The sequence below is a fragment of the Protopterus annectens genome, chromosome 5.part0 (genome assembly GCF_019279795.1).
Source record: "Protopterus annectens isolate FY-2018-M chromosome 5.part0, PAN1.0, whole genome shotgun sequence".
Taxonomy (NCBI): Eukaryota; Metazoa; Chordata; order Ceratodontiformes; family Protopteridae; genus Protopterus; species Protopterus annectens.
In genome coordinates, this window is record NC_056735.1 from 913369411 (window position 1) to 913382225 (window position 12815).

At 36.2% G+C, this 12815-nt stretch overlaps 1 protein-coding gene across 7 annotated transcripts in view; it reads left to right on the top strand.

The window, feature by feature from the left end:
- Positions 1-2944: 2944 nt before the first annotated feature.
- CNTN5 (contactin 5) overlaps positions 2945-12815 on the top strand; it is a 5719910-nt gene continuing 5710039 nt past the window's right edge. For 6 of the 7 annotated variants that reach the window (XM_044072701.1, XM_044072707.1, XM_044072702.1 and 3 more), the window contains exon 1: positions 2946-3599. The gene's annotated coding sequence lies outside the window, so the exon portion shown is untranslated. Of the gene's footprint in view, positions 3600-12815 lie in introns of all 7 variants that reach the window. The other variant, XM_044072706.1, reaches the window with a different exon arrangement.

A 12815-nucleotide genomic window follows, 5' to 3' on the forward strand; every position in this document is an offset into this window, starting at 1 on the left:
ACAGAAACATCTACAATAAAGATTGTATACTTTTTTAAATGTGGCTGGTTTTCAAATGAGGCAGATATGACTATTACTTATTCTTTGGATACAGCAACATCCTGAACAGGTTACATCATACAGTGAATATTAACATGTAATTTCAATGCTCTAATGGGAACAAAGATTATAATTCAGCAAAACATTTGATTCAGAAGGGAATTAGTGCCTAGAAAGTAGATAAACACATTGTCTGAGATGACTGCTATTTGGACCCAAAGTGTGCCTGGGATGCATATGTGTTAAGCAATAGTAGCCTTAATAGCACATCCCTTACATAACATGTCTATACAAAGGTCACTCAGACAACATTGCCTTGGCATTTATGGAGTTTTCTTGAAGCAGTAAGATTCTGCTGCAGGTGTCTAGAGTTATAGTGTCAAAATGAAAATAATGCAATCGTATATGTGTGTGTGTGTGTGTGTGTGTGTGTGTGTGTGTGTGTGTGTGCGTGCATGCGTGTGTGTGTGTGTGTGTATGTGTGTGTGTGTGTGTGCGTGTGTGAGAGTATAGACTGAACGAGAACAGTTCATTGACTCTTAAAATGTCTTAAAAGCAATAGGACAAATTCTAATACTAAAAATGATGGCTTCAGACAAGCTGTTAGCACCATCCAAAGGAACAATGCTTATCAACAAGAAGGGAAAGACTGCCTGTATTTTCTCAAGTTCTCCTTTGAAAAGTTCATTTGTTCCTTTAGGCAGTTTGCTGTTAATATTGTGTTTGTGAAAGCTTTCAATACTAAATGTTGTCTAAAAAAAATGGTCACATGGGGAGAAATACAAAAAAATCTATCACTTGTGAAGAATTTCTTTATTCAGGCCATGCTATTGATGACTAATATTGGCAATGCTGTAACAGGTAGCTGCAGCTATGCTTTTCAGGTTTATTGTAAAATTGAAAGTGAAGTACCTTTAAAAGCAAACCAAATATGCCAGGAACAGAAGATATAACATTTAATATCCCCTAAATCATGGTGCCATTTTTTAAACAGTGTAAAATAAAATAAAAAAAAAGAGAGAGAGAAAGAGAATTCATTGAGGATGCATTACTGAAAGAATATAAACTAGATAACAACAAAAGCTAAAACTGGTAGCAGACACAGCAAGCCTTTCTTGTAGTGTAGTATATTAATATAACTTAGCATACGAGAGCAAATATTCAAATAGTACATAGGAATTCTAATGTGTGCATACATATATATACATACACACACACACACACACACACACACACACACGTATGAAAGGTAAATACCATTAAACTATATGCTATAACTGAATGTTTACTGGGTCATTATACTGAAACAAAATGATACATTTCCAGACAAGAAGAACACATTTTAAACAGAAGAAAACAAAATTTGTGTGTCTAAGAGGAGATGCAAAGTGAAGTATAAAACAATAGATAGAAGTTGTTGATAATGGCTTTAATTAAGATTTTCTAAATGGTTTCATAGTCAAAAGAAACAATGCAAGTGAAAAGGTGTTCATGTGTATATACGTGTATATGTGTGCCTGTGTGTGTGCATGTCTCTATCTGAATCTTTGTGTGTGTGCGTGTGTGTATACATTTGCGTGCACGTGTGTGTGTGTATGTGTGCATGTGCAAGTGTGTGCATCTGTGTGTCTCTTTTTGTATGTATGTGAGCTTTTGTGTGCATGTGTGTGTATGCCTGTGTGTGTGTGTGTGCATATGCAAGTGTGTATATAGGTATGTAAGTATGTATGTATGTATGTGCATGTGTATACGTGTGTGTGTGTGTGTGTGTGTGTGTGTGTGTGTGTGTGTGTGTGTGTGTGTGTGTGTGTGTGTGTGTGTGTGTGTGTGTGTGTGTGTGTGTGTGTGTGTGTGTGTGTGTGTGTGTGTGTGTGTGTGTGTGTGTGTGTGTGTGTGTGTGTGCATTTGTCCATGTGTGTCAAACAGATATCCGGATGTACAAAGGCAGGCGAAAAGTCATATGGCAAATGCACCTTTCTTTCCTTCTTTCTCTCTCTTTCTATACGTGTGTGTGTGTGTGTGTGTGTGTGTGTGTGTGTGTGTGTGTGTGTGTGTGTGTGTGTGTGTGTGTGTGTGTGTGTGTGTGTATGTAGAAAGAGAGAAAAAAATATAAATGTATGCCCTGCAATAGGAGGGTTATTCACAGCTACTAGCTAAAGGGCTACATGACATGATTCTAAGAGCCAATTAAAGCCATTCAAAGTATGAAAATGGAAAATGAATGAACCAGAAGAATAAATGCTTTACTGCTAGTGAAGCTTGGTGCAATCAGTGTTCATAGATCAAGGTTTCAGCCTGCAGCTAGTATGACTGTGAATATTGTGATAGGTGAAATATATGTTCCTACCAGGTATTATTTATAGTATGAGTTAAACAGGTTGTAAAGCAGATAAGCACATTGAAAAGATAGAGGTTATATGAAAATAGGAAACAGTTTTCTAATTTTTACTGATTTTAATAAATTTGATCAATACATTTTAGGAAGGTTTACAGAGCAGAACAATCTGTAAGTTTGATGTCTTGATTTTTTTCCTTCCACGTGTGTGTGTGTGTGTGTGTGTCTCTGTGTGTGTGTGTGTGTCTGTGTGTGTGTGTGTGTGTGTGTGTGTGTGTGTGTGTGTGTGTGTGTGTGTGTGTGTGTGTGTGTGTCTGTGTGTGCATTCATTTTTGTGTAGACAGCAAAGTGTACGTACTTGTCATTTTAGAAACCAGGTAAATTAAAGTACCATAATCTTGAGATTGGGGACTGAAAACTTCATCATTTTTATGAAACACCTGTTCTTATAATGCGTGAAGCCAATTAGTCAAAGTATGCAGGATGAAATGAAACAGAGTTCAGCCCCTAAGTGGGATGGGACATTGTTTCTAGAGAAAAAAAGAATGCCACAAGGAAGGGAATGTGCATACAGGAAAAAGATTTGCCCCAGACATGCATATTGCAACAAAGGGTTAATTAGAAACAGCAAGATGCTGAAACAAATCTGTCAGACAAGTGCAGCAGATAATGATTAAAGGGAGGGAGAAACAGCCAGAGAAGGAGAGCAGAACAGTGAAACAGAGAGCGAGAGTTCTCCTAAAGGAACCGGGAAAAGGAAAAGCATGTAGTAAATGGACCTTTTCTATCCGAATCAGTGAGGCAGGAAAGACAGAAGCAGATCAGAGTAGGAGGATACAGCCAGTCAGAGATAGAGACGGAGAAGGAAGAAAAAAACATGGTTGGCTAAGTAATTGTAGGAGAAAACAGGCAGCAATGGTAGGAGGAGGTGCTTGATGAATATGCCTTCTGAATATAGCAGTTAGAGAAAAAAAAACATAAACAGAGCCACAGGATGAGAGAAATACAAGGCAGCTAACTAATGCTGAAGCCGAAGGTTGAAGGATTACTCATTCTTGTGCTACTGAAATATAAAAACATACATGTGGATATTAAAAACAGTGGAAATTAATGTTTATAAATGTTAACTGCTAAAAGGATCTGTTGGACCTGGATGAGCAAAGTGCTTTGAGAAGGATGGGTCTCATAAACTAAATCTGGAATAAAGCATTCTGCAGAAGCAACTGTAAGTAGTGAACTGCATCAGATGGCTTATAAGTTCCTTGCTTGTTTTTTATATATATTCCCACATGTTATCAGCTAGCATTCTGTTCCTTTTCATTCTGTTTCAGTGAAGCTTTTCTGCTAAGTGATTTAAAACGGCATGAGGATAGCATACATGCATGCCAGGACTTTAACATAAAAAGTTGGCATTTAAATCTAAAGCCAAAATATAATTTGAAAAATATTCTGGTTTGAAGTGAGGATTCAGTGTACTTAGTACCTGAAATGAAAACTGAGAAAGCAGTCAGAGGTTTGTTTAGGTGCAGGGAAAGGTAGTCATAGATGGAGCACAAATATGAAATGATATTCCAAAGAAAAGTATCTTCTTGAAGCTATTTTCTGTCTGCAATGTTAAAAGCAGAAAATGTTCACATGATGCTCTGCATTGTTACTACTGGCTTCCTTGCATTAATTTTTCCCGAGAATATGCAAAAGCTGTAACTATATGGTACAGAAAGGAAAACAATCTTATTATAATAAAATGTATGTCTGTTTCATTATACATATGTTAGAGTCATGAGAAGACCTGCATACTCAACATTTATGAAATAATATTATCAAGGAATTTTTGGTTCAAATTTAATAATACATGTAATATAAAATGTATCATGTTTGTATAACTTTATAGTACCAGAGTCTGAAGGTTTTTCTTTTTCAACTTTTCTGTGCGAGTCTTGGAAGGTGTTACTTTTTGTAACTTTTACTGGAACATCAGTAAAAATAACAGATGTCAAGCCATTGTATCAAGAATGTTCAACTACTGAATCATTGCACTTTAAAGGTTTATTTTGAGACATATGAAACTTATGCCTGTTAAAATGAAAGGTAGTATTCACATTTCATACAAAAAAAAAAACTGTTTTGAGCTGTCTTTTTACATATGAGAAAATAGATGACAAAAAAAAAAATCACAAAGCATAGCTAAATTCACCTGTTTGCCATCAGGTTTTGATATTTTAACCTGAAAGTAACTAGCTGATTTATTTAAGCAGTGTTATCTGTTTTTTCTTATCTTGATCACAGAGGTACATGCCTCTCCAGTGCAATAAATGACTTTCGGTTTCATAATGTTTAATAATAGGTGAATGCCCTATTTTTATGGAATGCATTGCACACAGATTCCAACATAGATGATGTTTCACATACTAGATAAAGTTTCAAGCTTCTGGGTCACTAACTGGAAACATTAATCAAGCATATCGTAGTAGTCCTTCACAATTAGCCTATGTAATAAATTACAATTTACAGCAAAATAAACTGCAATTTTAGTGCAATTCACCAAAAGTTACTTATGTAGCTAAAAGAAAAATTAATTGATTGGGCGGTCTGCAATATTACAAACAAGAGTAACATAAGAGTAATAACATGTAGGTAAAACTTACTATACATGGCCATTTATGGTCATTTATTTGCTCACATTGATTATTTTATGTGTATTATACCTATATAATCTATTCCTTAAGCTTGCACATTATCAGGAAATCATTTATTTGCTGTTCAAAACTAATACCAGCATTAACTCTGTGAAAATCAGCTCATGTCAGTATATCAGTACTTATCCAATTTTCCGGAGTTAGTTAACAATTCATTGATAATATTTCAAATGCATCCATATGTTTGATGGGATTATATCAGTGGACTTTGCTTTTGTCTGTTTCAACTTTTTGGGAGGCTCCCATCTCCCACTCAGGTATCTGCAACTGACCCATTCCTTCCTCAATGAGGCAAGATTCAACTAGCCTACTCATTACCATGGGAGTCCAGAATCATGTGCCAAGATTAGAGATGGTATTCCCTGGAAAGGCAATATATATATATATATATATATATATATATATATATATATATATATATATATATTTTTTTTTTTTTGTGCTCCTAACTCCTACCCTTGTTGTCTTACATTGTGCACAGTCAGCTGCTATCAGGAGGTGCATGTATCCTGCCTCACACAGTAAGTCTCCTGGCTTAGTGTTGCACTGCTTTTCAGCATGTGCATGCTAAGCTCAATGATGTTGGAGACACACTTGCCCTCCTGCCTACATTGACATTGCAGGAAGCTGTACCTCTATCTTCATCCCAGGATGGGTGAATTGGCATTGGTCACTCATTCCCATCCTAACCCTTAGCAGTATCTCCAACTCCTGTGCTGTAACTCAACCAAGGTTCATCTGGGTCGCACTCACGGCTTTATGACTCAATGGAACAGAATGGGGCTTTGTCTATTTTAATATCTGCAACCCACTGTGGTATTTTTATACTTTGAAGTTAATCGTGCCTTAGTGTGTAGATTTTGTCCTGGACATCTATTACCAGTATGTCTATGTAGTAATATAAGATAACCATTAATGTAAAACCACTTGATTTTATAGTGATTTGTATACATGATGACACATTGCATAATGTGAAACCTATTCAGAATTAAAGGTATCTTACACAAAATACACTCTTTAAAATAGGAAATAACATATCTGAGTATATTTGTACCCATCACATCATGAGACTTTGAAACCTTTTTGAAGTTGTGGACTTGTTTCCTATTTTAGTCTACTTTATCCACTTATGATATTTATCTGACCATGACCCAACACAACTCCAAAATGGCACAGAAGACCTCCAGGCTACACATCTGTTTATATGCACGATGTAAAGGGGTAATGTGCTCTAACTACTATTTCGGAAGTGTAGACGTGTAATCTTGGGCGCCATTCTTTTCTTCACGACTTGAATGGAACAGTTTTGCGTCATTTGTATATATATCACAGTCTGATGTTGCTGTGGATATTGTGCATTTAGTCTATGTTCTTTTACATATAGCAGTATATCACTGAAAGTTTGGGGAGAAAACAATGAAAGAATGAAGAGAAAGTGTATATTTTTATGTGCACGATACAGTACTTGTGAAGATTTTACTTATGAATTGAGTTTTGCATGTTTCAAGTAGAAGATAACTTATCTAAAATGCTCGGATCATAGTGATAAAGATTTGTCCTCCCTGTACAGAGCTGATTCCTAACCTGAGTTACACTGTATACCAACTAAACCATCATAATGCATTGAAATACATATTATAAGACATGAAGCAATAATGCTATCAGGAGATACTTTTTAAGATGTCTTAGTTTTTGTTTTTTATGATTTCAGTAGAACATGAAATAAATAGTCCCAAATGCATCCACAGTTCTACTAAAGAAAAGTAAACTTTGTTATGTGCTGTTTTTTTCTTTTATGTTTGACTAGAGAAAGAAGGTTAATATTTTTTTTCAGTGATAACAAATGTAATGTTCCTCTGTTTACAAGTACCTAGGGAAGTAACAGTATAGTAGCTACCCTTTGAATTACAACTGAATGATACTTTTCACATACACAACCCCAACAAGCAGCCAGGTAGACTTTTAGCTAGGGCACTTCATGATGTTAGCATATCATCAGGTGTACTGACTATAATTTAAGCCTGTATGTCTCCACTTTTCTGTTTAGTTGATACCTTTAAATTTTTGATTTGCATCACAAGGTGCAGTTTTGCTGTTGTGTTTAACACAGATCTTTTCCTGCATATCTATCACTATCCTTAAGAAGTTGTATTTTGTTTTCTTAGAGCTGATTGACAGTTGTGTTGCTCTTTCTAAAGCTAGTGTTTGGATTCTGTGCAACAATTATGATACTACTGGAAGTAAAGGGTAGAGAGTGGAATTTCTGCTACAGTTATATGATATCTTCTTAACTATCAGTATTTCAGACCTATATACTGGCAGCTATGGCTCTGAATAATTATTCAACAGAAATGGCTCTGATGCCTTCTAATCAATTTCCATTTTGCCTGTCGCATGCTTGTGAATCACTTGAGAGAAGAACTTCTTTAAATATTTTATGACATTCATGGAATCACATGATCATTTTGTGAGTGTGTGGACAATACCTTTTCTTGTCAATAGACTGAATATATATTGGCCTGTTTACGTGACATAAACCATTCTTACAGTTGCAGTATAGCTTGCATCAGCAGATTTTATAATTGCAATCTCGGTATCCATTCCCTGGTTTCTAATCATATGTTTCACCTTTGACCACTGGTATTCTTACTTGTGGAGCCTATTGATAAGTTGTGCCATGTGACGACAGAGTTTAAAGTATTTCAGATCAGTCATTAACCTGAAGGTTACAAGTTTTGTGTTTTCTAACACAGTCCACTGGTATTGTAACCATGAAAATACATTCAGTTACGATACATGACAAAAACAATTCACTCTGTGTTTCTGTGATGGAATCCTTGATGGCAGATAAAGTGAATGTTCAAATTTAGTTTAGCTTCATTTGATTGCCTGTGAGAAAATAGTTTTCTGATTATTAAGTAAGAAACATTCGTTGAGATACACATGGTGCAGTCTCAAGATACTACTCAAGTTATATTCCCAGCGTATGCTCAAGGATTCTAATAGGTGTAAATGTTACTCTGTTTATGCATTATAATTAAGTTATCAGCTTCATTTTCTAACAATCCAGCTGAAAGCTCATGCTATATATATTTTAGTGGGTAAACATAATATGGAGCCTCTAGGGGTGTTCACCTATGAGGCATGTTAATTCACTTGCTTAGATGGCATCCTAACAGATGTCCATCTGTTTTAAATGGAATAAAATGGCTGTCAGTAAGAAAGAAAATGCATTATGGCATACTGTTATAAAACTTCCGTTTCAATACTAGTGCATGTGGGAATGGATGGACAGACAGCAAAAGATTGCAAAATGAAACAGTATATCCTTTCAGTAATGATGTCAGGGTTAGAAAATAATACATTTTACAGATGGTAATACTCCACATGCACTAATATTTTCAGAACATTCAGAAACTGTCACAGGTGTGCTATTAATAAAATCTTAACATATACTCATGTATCACTTCTGAAAGGTGTCATGTGGAATAAAAAGTCATCAGTCTACAAGCAAGGAAAGATTAAAAATAAAATAATAATAAAAAATATACTTGGTGTTTCTCGTAGGTGTTAAATTTTGCTTACTCTGATTAGTTCACTTGTTTGAGTTCTGTCGTTGATTAATGCCCGGAGACTTGTTAAGTCTGCAAACATTTCATCACCACAATGAAAGAAATCATACAGTAAGAGATCCAAACACCTAGATTAGTCCCTTAAGAAGGCATTTAGATGAAAACATCCTTTGAATAAGGTTTTGCTTTACATTGAACATTGAAACCTGCACATGTAATTGACAAACTTAGGGCTGTGATAGTTGGGGAAAAGAATATGATCTTATGATTTACATGTCAGAAGCAACACTTTCATTTTTTTTCTTTTTTTTTTTTAAGATAAAGATATTTTTCTAATGTGAATATAAAAAAAGCTGTCAGCTTCAGTATAATCTAAAATTCTGGACACTACTTTTTATTACTCAAACATTGCACCTGTGGTCACAGTTGCTGTGAAGCATTATGAATGCAACACAAATCTGGAGCAGCACTGGTCAGTAAACACCTTGATTTTGTCGAGAGACCACTCATCTTTGAGAAGAAAAACAATGTCTAATAATGCAATATTTACCTCCCCCCAGTTAAATTTCAATGGATCTGTCCATTTATTTGTGCAGTTAACATTTCCTAGTTATTATGATATAATTTGTACCTCAGCTCATCTTTGGTTAAGGCTTTCCCCACCAAGCTCTAGAACCTAATGTTCTGTGTCCAATTTAAGATTACTGACTCTCTGAAGTTTACACATCCTTTCCTTGTTGTATAGGTCTTAGTTTGATAACCATGTTTAATTTCTCCTCTCCCCCCACAAAAAAATATCTGTTTAATTGTATTTATTTATTTATTTATTTTTATTTTGATCGGATACTCTTAACTGCCCAACAATATTTCATTTGCCCTACCTAGCCTTTGTGCTCTTGTGGCCCAGATCATTGCTGAAAATGCTGAAGAGGGGATGAGTTGTCTTACTCAGTTTATAAACAAATAAGTTACTGTGTGGAAGAGCAATGGAAAACATTTTGTCGATAGGAGCTACTACTTTACAGAAAGGGTGCGGTTGATTAGAAAGTACTTCAGATGTTACAGAACTGAAAACAGTGCAGTAATTCAGCAGTGTGTGGACTGGATAAAATACAGCTTTAATGAGGGGTGCAGAAAATACAATATGCTGCTGCTACTTTATCATGAGATGCTACCTTTTAGATGAATAAGAAAATATACTTGCTGGATTAAGCAGTTCTCATCTTGTTTGTGTTTCTGTAAATGTTTTTATTATATTCCTCACTGCAATATTATGCAGTTAAATGCATGTATTTAAGATTTGTTTCACATAGATTAGCTACTCATCTTTTTCAGTTGCTTTTACTAGTGTTAAATTTGACTGCATCATTATATACAATGTTGCAATAAATGTTAAAAGTGCTGAATATGCTTTTAAGTGGTGTAACTTCTTTCAAAGTTTTCTAATGTCTTAAATATAACTGTAAGTTTTTGAAATAAATCATTTTGGATGCACTGTGTGATAGATATCACATATTTTTTTTAAGTATTCGTTTATACAAGTTTCATTTTCACCATACAGTTAAATAGCTTGTGTAGTATGTCTAGCTACCTTTAAGATAGGTCACGATATAGTATCTGTATTTGGTTGATATTGTCATTTCTTGTTTCTATTATTGATATTAGCAGTAATAATATTTCACAAGCATTAGTAGAAGAAATGAACACTGAAGAGCTACATATTTCATGATGTACAACTTTATGCACAGTATGCTTTGCACTTAAAAACAGTCATGGCTGTAAAGCATGTGTTTTTTGTAACAGAACAGTTTGACAATCAGACTTTCCTGTGCATTGTCATGGTTGTATAAAAAAATAAATAAATAAATAACATGCCTCAGTTATGTACATTGCACCATAAATGATTTCATTCTAAATTTCTACATATTATACTGCCTAAGAAGAGCAGGGCATTTGTTCTTTTTGATGAGTGTGTGTGTGTGTGTGTGTGTGTGTGTGTGTGTGTGTGTGTGTGTGTGTGTGTGTGTGTATATACGTGTGTGTGTCTGTGTCTGTGTGTGTGTGTGTGTGTGTGTGTGTGTGTGTATGTGTACATGTGTATAAGTGTGTGTGTGTGTGTGTGTGTGTGTGTGTGTGTGTGTGTGTGTGTGTGTGTGTGTGTGTGTGTGTGTATGTGTGTGTAATGTAAAGCTGAACTGAAAAGAAACCTGAATGAAGCAAAATAAGTGATGTAAAGAAGAGGCTACACCCACAATGTTACAGTGCTTACGTACTCTAACGTTGAAGTTTCTATGAAAAAAAAATAAATGAGAAGAAAGAAGAGAAACAACATCACATTATCTTATGTAATGAATTCCATATAAGTATTTATAAAGTACAAACCATTAAAATGTTACTGTTCTCTGAGTGATACAGATGTTATATACAACATTTGTACTGAAAGTGGGACTGATGAAGGGATGCATAACCCCAGCAAAATGAGCTATGGGGGTCACTTGAAAGCAATGAGAACTAATGAGTTGCATTTGCCCCTTTACATGTAAGGTATATCAGGCTTTAAAGGCAAACAAAAATTATGACTATGCATTATTATCGGGCTACTGATAGGCACAGACATATGAAATGGCTAGCCAAACATACAAACCTCCAGTTCTAAATAAAATGCATGCACTGTTTTTTGGATACATTCTAATCTAATTATTAATTCAGCTATGGCCTGTTACGACACTGTCATACTGTACATATAAAAGAGCTGTCCTTCTGGTTGTGTTGTAATGAATACTAAGTGAAGATATATCCAGGAGTCATGTGACCCTGCTTGTTTTACATACATGTGTGTTTTGAAGCCTTTTAGGTTTATAGGTTCATAGGTTGGTATTAGGCTATCGGCCCTAGGCCTATACAAGCCTAGCCTTAACAATTCCTTGGCTATTTCTTCCCACACTATTTACTTCCCTGGACCCCTGCCTAGCAGGGTGACTGACATGATCCCCTGGGTGAATTTCCTTTCTCCCATCCAATCATCAAGGTTCCTTTTGAAGAGGGCCAAAGAGGCGCTCTGCTTGACATGTATGGGAAGTCTATTCCAGAGTCTGGGGAGTCTCTGGGTCAGGAACCTATCCCTCCAGCATGTTTTGTTTATTGTGATGACAAAGTTTAGATTCCTGGAGCGTGTGGCTCTGAGGGATTGGATTTCTTTAAGTGTAGCATGTCCAACAGCTCTAGGTTTGACATGGCCTTGTATGTTAAGCAGAGATCACCTCGGAGTAGACAATATACGACAGTATAGCTTGAGTTTTTTAAGACGGTCAGCATAGGACATCTGCTTTAGGCCTGTGATTCTTTTAGTGAGGTATTTCTGCAGCCTTTCCAGTTGTTGAATATGTCTTGAGAGGTACATACCAAATGGGGCACTGTATTCTATGTCTAATGAGGGATGAGTACATTGGGACAATGACCTCCTTTTTTCTGGGTGAAAAGCCCTTAGTGATGAGGTGTGTCACATAGAAGGATTTTTTGACTGTTGTGGCGATGTAGTTATTGAAGGTGAGACCGCTGTCCACCTGTGTCCCTAAGTCTCTTATCACACTTTCAGTGTTTAGTGTACTGCCACCTATGTGGTAATTCACAGTTATGTGTTTTTTCCCAAAGGGGATAACTATACATTTCTTGGCATTGTGCTTGCGCCCATGGCTCTGGCAGCAAGTATCTGTTTCTATAAGGCCCTTTTGTAGAGTACCAACATCATTTGGGGATTCAATAATGGCTCCCAGTTTGCAGTCATCTGCAAACTTTGTTAGCCAGAGTCCCTTAGTGTTGGCCTGTACTTCAGAGAAGTACATGCCAAACAAGGGAGGTCCCAGGACTGAACCCTGAGGTAGTCCACTTGTCACTTGTCTGGAGCTGGATTTGGAGTCAGCTACTTTTACAGTATGGGTTCTGTCAGTAAGCCAGTTGGCAGCCCATCGAGTGACGTAGGGATTAATGCCCAGCTTAGTAAGTTTATCTATGATTCCAGAGTGGGGGATGGTGTCAAAGACCTTGGCGAGGTCCAGATAGGCTGTCTGGACTGCCTTACCCTCGGCTCTAGAGTCTGATTTGAAGAAGTCAATCAGCTTCAGGAGACAAGATCGTCTCTTCACAAACCCAAACTGGGTGGGGTCCAGTGTTTTA